The sequence below is a fragment of the Tetrao urogallus genome, assembly GCF_951394365.1.
Source record: "Tetrao urogallus genome assembly, chromosome: 2".
NCBI classification, from domain to species: domain Eukaryota; kingdom Metazoa; phylum Chordata; class Aves; order Galliformes; family Phasianidae; genus Tetrao; species Tetrao urogallus.
The window spans coordinates 13,128,995-13,141,351 of NC_136814.1; positions in this window are offsets into that span (position 1 = coordinate 13,128,995).

Sequence of the window (12,357 nt, forward strand, 5' to 3'; positions counted from 1 at the left end):
GATGAATTTGAAGACAGTGATAATTCCGTGTGGTTCTGACTAAATAGTTGGAGTCTGTGTTCTCTGTGTAGAACTCCATGGGGAACTTGGAGATTTTGTGTGAGGGGTGGTTGTCTACCAAAGGGCTCCACTTCAGCCAGAAGATATGTGCAGGAGCTGCTGTGTTCCCAGAGTTCCCATGTACTCTCACTGGTTTCTCTTGGCCTTAAAGAATGGGGTGGGAGGATGTTATCGGAGTGCTTTGGGGTCAGTTTAGCTTGCAACAACTGAAGTTGCTGAGATTCTGGCCTTTTGCAATTCAAAAACACTGGCATGTTACCATTTGTCAAAAAAGTGTTTTTTCATTTTAAATAGAAGTTAGTGACTTCTATGGTAAGGAAATCTGGAAAACTGATTTTATTCCTCAAAAAAAAAAAAAAAAAAAAAAAAAAGATTGGTAAAGGAGGGCTTTTATCTGTAATTTGTCCGGAGAGTGTGGAAAAGTCTGTCATAGGGAATTTCATCTGTGGCTTGACTCATTTTGAGTACAGAAGGCAGAAAGCAAAATACAGACCAAAAAAAAGATTATCCCTGTCCTTAAAAGATGTGACTGAGGATGAAACAAAGTAAGCACAGTCTCAGATGAGATAAAAATCCATGCTGACAATTATCTTTGTTCTTTATAGGAGCCTATAAGTGCCTGGGGAAGAACGGCAAGAACTTTGCTGCTGTTCTATTAGCTTCCAGCAATCAGCAATATAAGGACTTTTGGGGCAGGCTGCCATTTTTAATAGACAATGTTAGAGCTATTTCCCAGTTATGCCGAAAAGTGTGTTTCTTTAGGTATGTCCTTATTTTTGTTCTCTTAAATATATATATATATATATATGTATATAAATATATATATATATAAAGGGACAAAACAGGCAGGAGCTCAAATGAAATATCAGTTTTGCCAATGAGCACATCTAGAGATGAGACTTGCCTGTGCTGGTTCTAAGACCAATACCCAAAAAGTCAAGATGAAAATACATAAATGATGTTCATTTTATTTAAAAACAAGAAAATCTTGTCAGCACTTGAAGTAAAGGATAGAGTGAGGCCTATCTTGTTAGATAATCATTAGGACAGAGCAAGGGTAGAAAAATGCAGCTTCTGGATGAATTAGAAGATGAAGCCCAACATAAGATGCTGTAGAGCACACCTTGTGTGGGAAGAAGTGGTCCTTTGTCTCGTGAGTCCCAAACTCATGTTCTGTCTACAGAGGGTCCAGGGTTTTCTGTTTTAGATCCACATCTTTATGAATTAAAGGACAGGAGGTTGTTTGATCTGGACAGGTGGGTTTTTTCTGCTCAATACCACAGTTGGAGAACTATGTATGAAGTTGTAGTTTAAGCTGCAGTTTATTTGGAATTACAGGTTGAAACCTCTAGGGGACAAGTTTTGGCAAATTATTAGAGAGAAACAACTGCAGAAGAGAAAAATCTGTGTTTTGCTGAATTGGTCTGGAATAACTATACAGATAAAAGACTTTCCTTCTCTGCTTTTGCAAATTTTCTTCCCTCTTCTGTTCACAGACTAACACTTTTGTCAGCTGCAGATGGGCAATAAGTGAAGGATGGAGAAAATGGCAGGAGTCCAATCCTTCCAAGACCAATCCGGTTTTAGAAAATATGTATTAAAGATTTGGTTGCTATGATAAGACTGTCATCAATTAGTCTGCCTTGCTGCACTGCTGTTATGGGACTGAGCTCAGGCTGCTTTGTTGAGGCAGACAAACTCTACTTCTGGTCCTTTGGTCTGATTTGCACAAAATGATTGTGAAATTTGGAATGGCGATGGAGTGGGGTTGCAAATGTACAGTTAACACTTCTTTTGGTATTGGGCATATCATTACAGCAGCTCAGCCCTCAGGAGTAATCCTCTTGCACCCCAGTACCTCAGTGAAACAATGCAGCGTTGCTTATATTGAGTCATGAAACTGGAAATTAAAATTCCTGACATCTATGGCATCTTTTAAAGAACAAAATGTTGAACTTGGACTCCCTACAAGTTCCAGTTCTAGCTTATGACTAGGAATAACAAGAGCAAAGATTGACAACCCCTTAGCAGTCTGGAAGTAACATTGGGGAACATGACATGGTGGCCAAAGATTGTTCGCATAAAAAGGCACTAGAACCAGCAGCAATGGGAAAAGTTCAAAGTCAGTTTTAAGCCAAAAGTAATTGTGCTTTGTAATGATCTGCACTGGTATGCAGCCATTAGCTACCTGTGTAGTATACAGTTCTTTAAGGATGGGTTGGTCTGGATAAAGAAAGATAAAAGCTGGATTATTTATTTATTTATTTATTTTTACATTGGAAGCTATTTATTTAGACCTATGTTTATAAGCATTTTCTTTTATAAACTCTTGTGTTTAGAAGGGAGTGTTGATGCTGTGTGTTTTCACAAATCTAGTATCAAACAGTTTCTGGTGGGTGAAAAGCACTTTATGAAATGTCTCCATTTTTTTTTTCTTGTTTTCTCTTTTCAGTGGGTAAAAGCAAAGTGAGATATCATGTACAGTATATCCGGATGCTGTTACTTTCTAGAAAACATCTCTTTGCTGTGTTTTTTTAAAGTAGAAAAGGTAGAGGTCAAGACAGGTTTGAATTTCCCACCTTACCAGTGTGCCCAAGATGAATGCTGATCGCACTTTCCCCAGTGACTGTGATGTGAATTCCTGCTTTTTCCCCTAAATCAATCTAGACTATAGCTATAGTGATGCTGGGCACTACTTCTGTCTCTGGAATAGAATAGTTCAAGTTTGATGGGAAATATGTAGGTTGCTCCAAAAGTAATGCCTACTATTTATTTCCATGGAAACTACAACAGATAGTCTTGCCACCGAGCAGCATCTCACTACATGGCATCACCATGGCTCAAGGAAATCCTTCTCATATAACCCATAATTTGTTCTGCTTTTTAAGTTGATCCTTCAATTCTTGAAAAAAGTCAAGGGTTACTTCAGTAAGTACTTTTTACTGTGGTACAGCATGTAAGTTTGTATATATATATGTCAAAGCAAATAGGTGGTCCTGAGCTGTAATCCCCATTAAGATATCTCACAAGTCATCCTGACCTCCTGTATTTCATAGGTAGACTGGCACTCTGACTCTATAGTCACCAGCAATGCCCCAAAGGACAGGAGCTCCAAAGGGTGCCAAGCATTTTCTTTCTAAAGGAAAGCCAACGTTCAGATTTTTGTCCTAATCACTTACAAGCTGTTTACAGTGAAAACCAGCAGTCATCACTGAAAATTGTCATCTTGTGGTAAGCTTGTGAGTTTGTGACTCCTTCGCATCCACTCTGTGCTGCTGTGACTCAACAGCCCTTCTGTAGCTATTACTTGTGTTTTTGTCAGTTCCCATCTAGGCACTTTGCTTGACTTTCATGCAGGGTACTCAATGAGAGCACTGAGTGGAAGGGAGCTGAGGAAGCTCTGCACAGGCTACTGCTTGTTTTGAGCTGCCTACGCTGGGAGGTGTTGCCTGGTAAGTGCTTAGGTTAGCACAGCCTTAAAGTAAGGGGAGAGCTAAGCAGCGCTTAAATTTGGCACTGCTTTCTGCTAGACTTGGTCTATGTTTACTCAGGCTTTCTTATGTATTCCCAGCCTCACTGCTTGCTGACAAGCTCTGTCCTGCCTGCTTTTTCTCAGTTCTTACAGCTAGCTGACCAAGACAAGAGAGAATGTTCTCTGAAAAAAAATGAACATTTCTGCACTCTACTTTCTTGCATGCTATCCCTTATTTACTTCTGATTTTCCAGTGGTCCCACGGTGTCCTATCTCTGTAGCTTATTCAGGGGTTAAGTGTTTTCTGTACCAGTGTTGCATTAGCAAAATTTATTGGCACAAAAGGAAAAATGACTTCAGATTTTACATGCATATCTCATTCCACCTGCTTGGTAATAGAATATGGGAATCTTGAAGGCAGAATTGATAGAGGCCAACTATTCAGCCAGCTTTCAAAATTTGATGCTATAAAGTATAATCTGGTTGATAAAAGAAAGCATTCTCAGTAATGAACTGTTTTCTGTTACTGAAGAGTTCTTGTCATGAAAATACAGGAGTTTCGCACAGAGAGAAGAAAAAAATAAAATAAATCATCAGAACCCTTTTGTTTTAGTATTGCAGAGCAAATTGATGTTTAATGCGAAGGCAAATTTAGATAAAAGTGATCATTAACTAAACTTGTTTCACTGCAGGAACTTGATTGAATCCATTTGAGAGTAGTGCTTTGTGATAGCTTTCCTTTTCAGTTGGTGTTTTAAGTTAAAATAGAATGAAACGTCTCGATCACCCGAGGATGTGATGAAAATAGGATGACTGCAGGGTTTTTTGAGGGAAAGAGCTGGTACTCTGCAGTTTCAAGGTAATCTGAGATGCCTTTGAAAGGGGCTCATTAAATTAAAGGTTACTCAATAAGGTTGGCTCTTACATGGCTGCCTTAAGTTAATATATTAAATTTGGAAGGGTTTTACAAAAAGATATTTTGTGGATATATACAAAATTAATAGAAAATCTTGGCATAATTCTGTTTAGAAGTCAAGGGAGACATTTGTGGGGAAATGAATTATATAGGAGTAGAAGGAATAGAGATTGCAGTGGAACTGTCATAGTTTGGCAGTTCATGGGACTACTTAATGTGCATTGTCCAGAGATTTTCTTCTGGCTGCTGTACATAGAGACCCCAACATTTCTTGATTCTTGTGCCTGGGAATACAAACTGGCAGATAATCACAGGATTTGTGACAGGTTATTTGCTGGAGAAAAGCTGTTGAGTTGTCCAAAATCTTTATGCTAAAACTGGTTACCTGTGTCACTTCTGCTCTGTACCCAAATAAATCTAAGCTTTTCAAATAATAGAAACATTTTTCAGTGTATCTAAGAAAAGATTTTTAGCGTAGGGGATGTGAACAGTTAACACTTCAGAAAGTGTAAAAACTTTGAACTGTAGATTATATGTAACCTCGGGGTTTATTATAAGATAATACAAAGAAATGAAGGCAGCTTTATTGAAAAGCAGAGCCTTTACACAAATGTATGTGTGATTTATTGGTATAACCACAACAGATGCTGGAGAACAAGATTATCCCCAGATATTCTCAACTAGATGCTGTAATGCCCCTGATAGGACATCATCTTTGCCACCTGATGTCCAGGTTACAATCCTTTGGTGACATCGTGCCTTTTCTAGTGCAGTAAAGAAAAGCATGAACAATTTTGTTTCAAAATACTCCTCTTCGTCAGTGGCTTTGTGAACTTAGGCACATATTTTAAAATCTTAGTTTCCTCTCTAAAGCAACAATGCTGTTTCTTCTGTGTTTTCTTACTTCAGTAGTTCCTATATCGAGTCCAAAGTCAGTGTCCTTTTACTTCTTGCATTATTCGCACTTTGTGAAAGTCATTCAGCAGTACAGAAAGCCTAAAAAAACCTAGTAGAGCACTCTGAAGATCTGATTCACTTCATCCCAGTAGTGGATTGACTATTGTTAGTCTGAGCTTTGTTCTGGTCTCGATGTCCCTTGATCTTTTTAGGGAACTGCTTCAAATGACGTGTAGCCTTTCTGGATTCTCAGATGCCTATTGGACGTGTATATTGTTGCTCCTAGGAAGGCCTCTGCTGAACTGCCGTAGTGGCAAATGTGGCAGAAGGTTGCTGGAAGAGTCTGATGGAATGACAAATGACGTGCAGGTGACTTTGGATATGATTGACTATTGGCTATGGATACATAGCAATGTTTAAGGCAGTAAACAACTTTTCACAACTGCGCCTGTAAAAAATGGACTAGCAGAGGATCTCTGGACATGACACTATCCTGAGAGTTGGGATGGAGCGTGAACGCTGAGTCTCTTGAGATTTATATCAGGAAATACGAGGATTTTTTGCATTTGGATGAGAAATTGAAGTCATGCTGAGAAACCACGTAACTTTCTTCAAGAAAGCTCCCTTTTGCGGTCAAACAAAAAAAACCTGCAGTTGCCAAACTGATCAGAACAGCCTGGTTGCTTAGGAGTAACGTGGATTAGCAGCAAGGGGTGAACAGCCAAAGTAGTCTCAAAGAAATTATTCAGATTCTTTGAGTAAGGAAGGTTCTCTCTGTTTTAGTAGCACTGCTTCTCCAGACCTGTTTCATCTTAAAGTAGTTCTGTCAGCTCACAATGTCGCTTAACTGCTTTCCTGCGAAATCATCCATTTTCAAGCAGCCTTCCCAATCCTTGCTTTTATGTTTCAGTTCATGTGTACGTACTACATGTTTGTTTTTTTTGTTGTTGCTGGGCTTTTTGTTGCTTGTTTTTTTTTGTTAGAGCTCTTGTTGAGAGAGACGGCCCCCATGAAATGTTAATAATCTCAAGCATAAATTATCTCCACAAAAATACAGTGAAAAATCATATTAGTACTTTTTAAAAATTTACTCAAAAATGATATTTTTTGGCACATCTGGACTTGTGAAGAAGGCGTAGTTCTTCCTTCATGCATGTGCTTGCTCAGCTAGTAGAGATCTAGTGAATTATTGTGTATACAACAGAACAAATGCATGCATGATACAGCCAGAAATCTGTCCCAAATAGCTGGTTTGGGGATAATCTGTAACCTAAATTTCAAAGTATTCATACATTCATGCCCATTTAGTGATTGTGAGTGTTCTCTGGGGCTTTAGAGCTTGCGTAAACAACCTCTAAAACAGTTCCACCCTTAGGCTGCAGGAGTTTTACTGTCTGGTTAATTCTTTGTAAATCATGATGCTTGTGACCGTTCGTTTTGTCTAGGAATACCAGAATACTTCTTTACTGCAGTGTTAAATAATCAGAGTGATTTATTTTGGCAGACACATTTTTAACTCTTGAGATTTGTCTTGAAGCAGTAGATGTAGTCATGCTTGCTCTTTATGCAAAAAATTCTGTGAGCTTGGCTTCTTCCTACAGTTATAAACACTTAGAGTCCCTGTTTTCATTATAAAAAAAAAAAAATTAAAAAGATACCATCTGCAGAGAGAAGCTTGAAAATATCAGTCTGAGAGTTTGCAATTAGGCAGACTGGCTACAAAGATAATCTTCTGGTCTGTGTTTTTCTGAAGGATGTGTAGGGGTGGGGAGGACTTACAAGTTTGACATGGCTAATATGGGTTATAAAAATGGGTTAGTGTATGTAGTGCAGGATTCCAGCAGAGAGTCATGATGAGTCAGGTTGCCCCATACAGGCATTCTGTCCCAGACATGCGTAAGGGTAGTGTTTCCTTTTCCCACTGGTGTGCATGGCGGGGCACACTTTCCTGTAGCACAGCTGTAGCTGCTGTGTGGGGCTTTTCTTCTTCCCATACCTCTTGCTTTCCCCAGGTCTCACTTTCTGACTTTGCTGAGCCCATCCCAGCTTGAGGAACTGACCAAGCAACCTTTCTCCTTTCCTGTGGGCAGTGAGCACTGTTTTTCCTGGAAGGGTGAGCCATAGGAAGCCTCAGCACAGTCTGTTCTCATCTGCTGTAGTGTTATGTAAGTAATGTATCCTGAGACCTCTGCCATCTCGGCAGTGAGAGGACCAGCTGACTGATATGCAGCCAAAGCATTAATTGAGAGGTACAAGGGTAGCAAGAGCCCTGCTGTTTTGGAGAGGTTGACAAATTCTCTTGTTACGCTGATGCTATCAGAGAAGATCTTCATTTTTGTCAGAGTCTCATCAAGTAATAGCTGCATGGTAATTTATCTGTCAGTTTAAGAAGTAGATTGTCTCATAGTCTTTCACTTTTTCTTCTGGGCATGAGGAGATTAAAAATTGAAAAATGAAGTAGGAAAACAGCCAGATCTTAACTGTCCTCTGTCAGTCCTTACTGCTTTTCCTCATCATCTGTGTAGAAAGGGGAGAAATCAAAACACAGGATGGGTACTAAATCCTGCAATGATTTTTCATTTCCCTTTTTTTTTTTTTTTCTATTTTTTTTTTTTTTAATTTCTCTTGAGGGAGAAGTTGCTCGTTGTTGAAAGCATAAATGGGTCATGTAGCTGCTGCATCTTAAAAATAAAATCATTGGCAGGCTTCCCTGCCTGCAATGTACTGTGCTGAATTTCAATGAAAATCCCCCAAATGTACAGATCTCACAGGCAGCTCAGAATGCAGCAATATAAAATGCTGCAGTGTACATTTCTAGGCAACTTCCGTGCCATTACATTTGCTCGTTCATAAATCTTTTCTCAATCAAAGTACTATTATTTTTTTTCAGACTAATATCTAGATTCTGAATTGAGCAGCATTAATAATATGCTCTATTTCCTCTTCCATGTCCATAGTGAGTATATGCCTGTTACTTTGAAAATATGCAATGCATTCTTGTGAAAGCAGGCACTTTTAAAGGAAAAAATAAAAAATAAAAAATCCAGAACCTGTGGTTTTAAAGGAGGGGAAAGAATCCTTTAAGAAGTTTATTTGCTTATATTTAAGGATTTTGTCTTGCTCAAACTATTGGACATTCTTTTTTCTGTTTGGCTTGCCTTTTCTTTTTTTTTTGCTTGTTTTCTTGGTTTTATTGTTCTCGTGTGCTGCACCTGTCACAGATGTGAGACAGCAGCACAGGGTTACTGCTGTTTAACCAGCCTACTTAGGACATAAAATACTGTCTCATGGTGCTAGTTAGCCAGTAGCTCATTTCTTCCACGTTACACTACAGTTGTAGTACTGTGCTTGATAATATGTGTAAACATATTGCAAAGTACACGTGATCAAGTCTAAATCAGCTGGGATGGGTGAGCTTCTAGAGCCTCTCTTGGATTCTCCACTGACGTCTTTCATTGGCATAAAGAACAGACTGAACAAAGCAAGCACCAAGTCTTTTTATTCCTCCTTTCCTCCCACCAGCCTGAACTATTTTGGCAAACTGATCCAGATGACTAGCAGTAGTAGCATACTGTATATGAAGGAATAGAAGAATGATGTGTGTGTATGGCTGGCAGTGGAGCCTAAGTCTGAATATCTCATGTAGTGGCTGAGTTTAAATGCTGAAAGAGCAGGAAGAGCAATGATTCCAGTATGAGCCGCAGGTCTTTTTCCTAGTGGAGGGTCTGCGTTCCTTTTCTCCAGTGCCTCTTCCTCCAGAAGGGCCAGAATCATTTTAGTACAATCCCCTAAAACCCTGAGACTGATACCTGGGGTACACACAACAGGATCTCTCCCTTCCTGCTGCTGGATGGTGCTGCAATATTATGAAAGGTGAAATGGGCATCTGACTCTTCTCCACTGACAAATATGCATTAAGATATTTTCATTCCCGCATCTCAACCTGGGCACAGCCAGTGGCAGACCTAATGCGCGGGCTTTAGAGAAACTGGTAGCTGTGGTTTGGCAAGGTGTTTGTGCAGCTGCTCAGTAATGGAAACCTTGGTGTGATTCCTAGAAAAGCTGCCAGTAGAAGGGAAGGGCTTTTCTCTGAATGAATGCTTGGATCACATGATTTTACCTTCCCTGACTGCACAGAGTATCCAGCTTCCTTTGCTAAGTTATCTAGTAAATGCAGAGAAATTATTCCTCATCTATCTATATATATATATATATATATATATATATATGTATATATATATATATATGTATATATATATATATTGTCAGTTTGCACTTGCTTGTGTGAAGTTTGCCTATAGTAAGAAGCATCTGTTATAATTGAACTCAAGGAGTCCTGTTCTCCAAATACTGTGTTTCCATACATAATTTCTAAAAGGTTTGTTGACCATGTTTCAGTCTAAATTAATCTAACCTGTGTTTGTTTTGAAAACATTCACCATCCTGTCTTTCCTATTTCCTCATGCTTAATTCTCCCATGTTTGTTCTTGCTGGCTGATGAATGTCCCTGTACTGGTTGTTTAATTAGCATTTGAGTTCATTTAAGTTGATAGAAGATCTAACTCTAAGGGAAGCACGTTATCAAAACGCTAAGACTAATCTTACTGGGTGAAAGCATTTTTGTTTAAATAAAAAGTTATCAAGAGTGGTTACAGCTGATTGCCGTTCCTGGAGGCTCATAGGGTGCTTCGTGAGTCACTTAACTCTGAACAGAGAGTCAGAGGAAAATGGTTTCCCCTAAACGTGGGGTGTCTTGCTTCCCGTGCTGAAATCCCCACGTTGTGTTGTTCTCAGACGTCAGTGCAATATGCAGTGTGATGCAGTGCATGCTGGGAAGTGCACAAAATCCCCTTCTCCCCCTCCTCCTAACTGAATCCAGTGTTTTATTTCTAACTGCCTGCAGCTGAAGTCATGTGGTAGTACATCTGCTTTACATGAACAGGACTGCTTTACATAATTCATTATGTGCAAATACAATGTCAGCTGCTAATCCGGGCTAATCCAGCACTTCTCCAAAGAGCTACATTAACAAATCTTGCTTCAACATTTTCAGCTCAGCCTTTAATGGCCAGCAGCCACCGGATGGCACGCGGTGCTCAGTGCTTGGAGAAGGCTGAGCAAGGGTGCCCTGGTTTCAAACCATCTCTCATGTTCAAAGCCCTTCAGGACAAGGCTGCAGCAAAAGCCTCATGATGTGCTGCTGTACTTTCTCCTCAGCCTCCTGTCCTTGGAGAATACAGAGACACAAGCAGATGCAGAGCTAGCACTGAAAACAAGGAGCTGATGTGCCAGGGCTGGCGGAGCAGCTAGCCTGCATCAGTGACTTAGAACAAGTGCTGGTGAGCGCATCTTTGGGGGTGTGCAGTGTGTCCTCACATCTCTGCGTTGCCAAACCCGTTGCTTCTCCAGAGATCCCTTTCATTTCCCTGAGGGTGAGCTGAAGATCACTTCTTCATTGAAAATAATGGCACTCGGTGCTACTTTCTCATTTAATTTAATCATTAGTCCTTATTTCTCACTAAACTTTTGTTTCCTACCTACATGCTAACATGACCCGCTTTACTGGTAAAGTCCGTTATCTTCACCCTACCTGAAGAGAAAAATAAAGCTTTTGCCTTTCAGTTTCTTATTTTGCAAATGTAGACATTTAGGTCTGATTTATTTTTTTTTTTTTCCTGAGACTGTGGTTTTCTGAGACCAAGAGTACAGCCTAGCAGAGGGCAGTGCTGTGGCTCTGGATGTGCGTGTTGGAAGGGATGCACAGGCTGCGTTGCCAGAGTGTGCCTGCTGGAAAGAAGGCATGTGACAATTCGCTGACTTGCCCAAACCAATCTATTTCTGAATGCAAAGACAGTCACCACCGTACGCTACCTACTGTCTGGAGCAACTCCAGGCTGGACTTGATGGTTTTTGACTGATAACTGACCTACAGCCACAGAGATTTCTTCGAGGTGTCCCCTGACCCAAGTCCCTCAGAGCATAAGTAGATTGAATGTCAGTATTTTCTCAGTGTTTTCTTTCTTCTTGCATTCACGTGGTTGTGATATGCTGGAGTGTGCTGGAGTCAACATCAGAACCTCCCCCGGTAGCCACACTGTGTGTGCTGGTTGTGAACTGTCGCTTGTCAAGCCATGCTGACTTTAGCTGGGCTGCTTGTGGCTGGGAGGGAGAAGTGTCCTGTCCTTTTCTGAAGCACAGAAAACCACACACACACAAAAAAAACAAAAGCAACAAACAACCCAACCCACAAGCAGCGGAAGCATGACTTCATCTCAGTTTTCTCCATGCTGTGCTGGGCAGAAGAGCAGGTAAGCCATTTGCAGATGAAAAAATACACTTCTAGTAGTTCTCCCTGTGGGAAGCAATTGTTTTGTAGAGGAATGATTTAAGCAGCTGCAGTTTGTCTTGACAGCACATTTTCTTTACTGTTGGAGTGCAAAATAACCTTTTTTTCCAAAGTTATTCTCAGCTTTAAATTCAGATACTGCAGAATGTGCCTTTGCAGGTATCGGGCATTTCTTGAAAGAGACAGAGGTAGTTGAAAAACAAAGGAATGCTTTGACAAAAAATGTCTTTTTCTGCCAAATAACATTTCAATTTAAAAGGAGAAATATAAATGTAGTTCACCAAGAAAGGGAAATAAAATATGAATGTAAAAAAAAAAAAAAAAAAAAAAAAAAAAAAAAGAAGAAAAATGATTGATCCATGAATTCTGCCATTTTGTTTTTGTGGAAGCTGCTGTTCAGATCTTTTGTGCATTTTCAAGTTTTATTTGTTTTTACTCCCCATCCCCTCCCAGGATAGGCTTTCTTGCCCCACTGTGTGTTAACACCACACGATATAACACATCAGTACAGAAGTCCAGTTCAGAGAAGATAACAAGAACCTGAAGTGGTGCTTTCAAGTTTTAGTTCACTAAACTGTTTCAATTTGTCTAAACAACATGGTGGTTTTTAGTAGTAAAATGGAAGTTCTTCATTGGGAAACAGTTCTACGAGGGAAAAAAAATGGC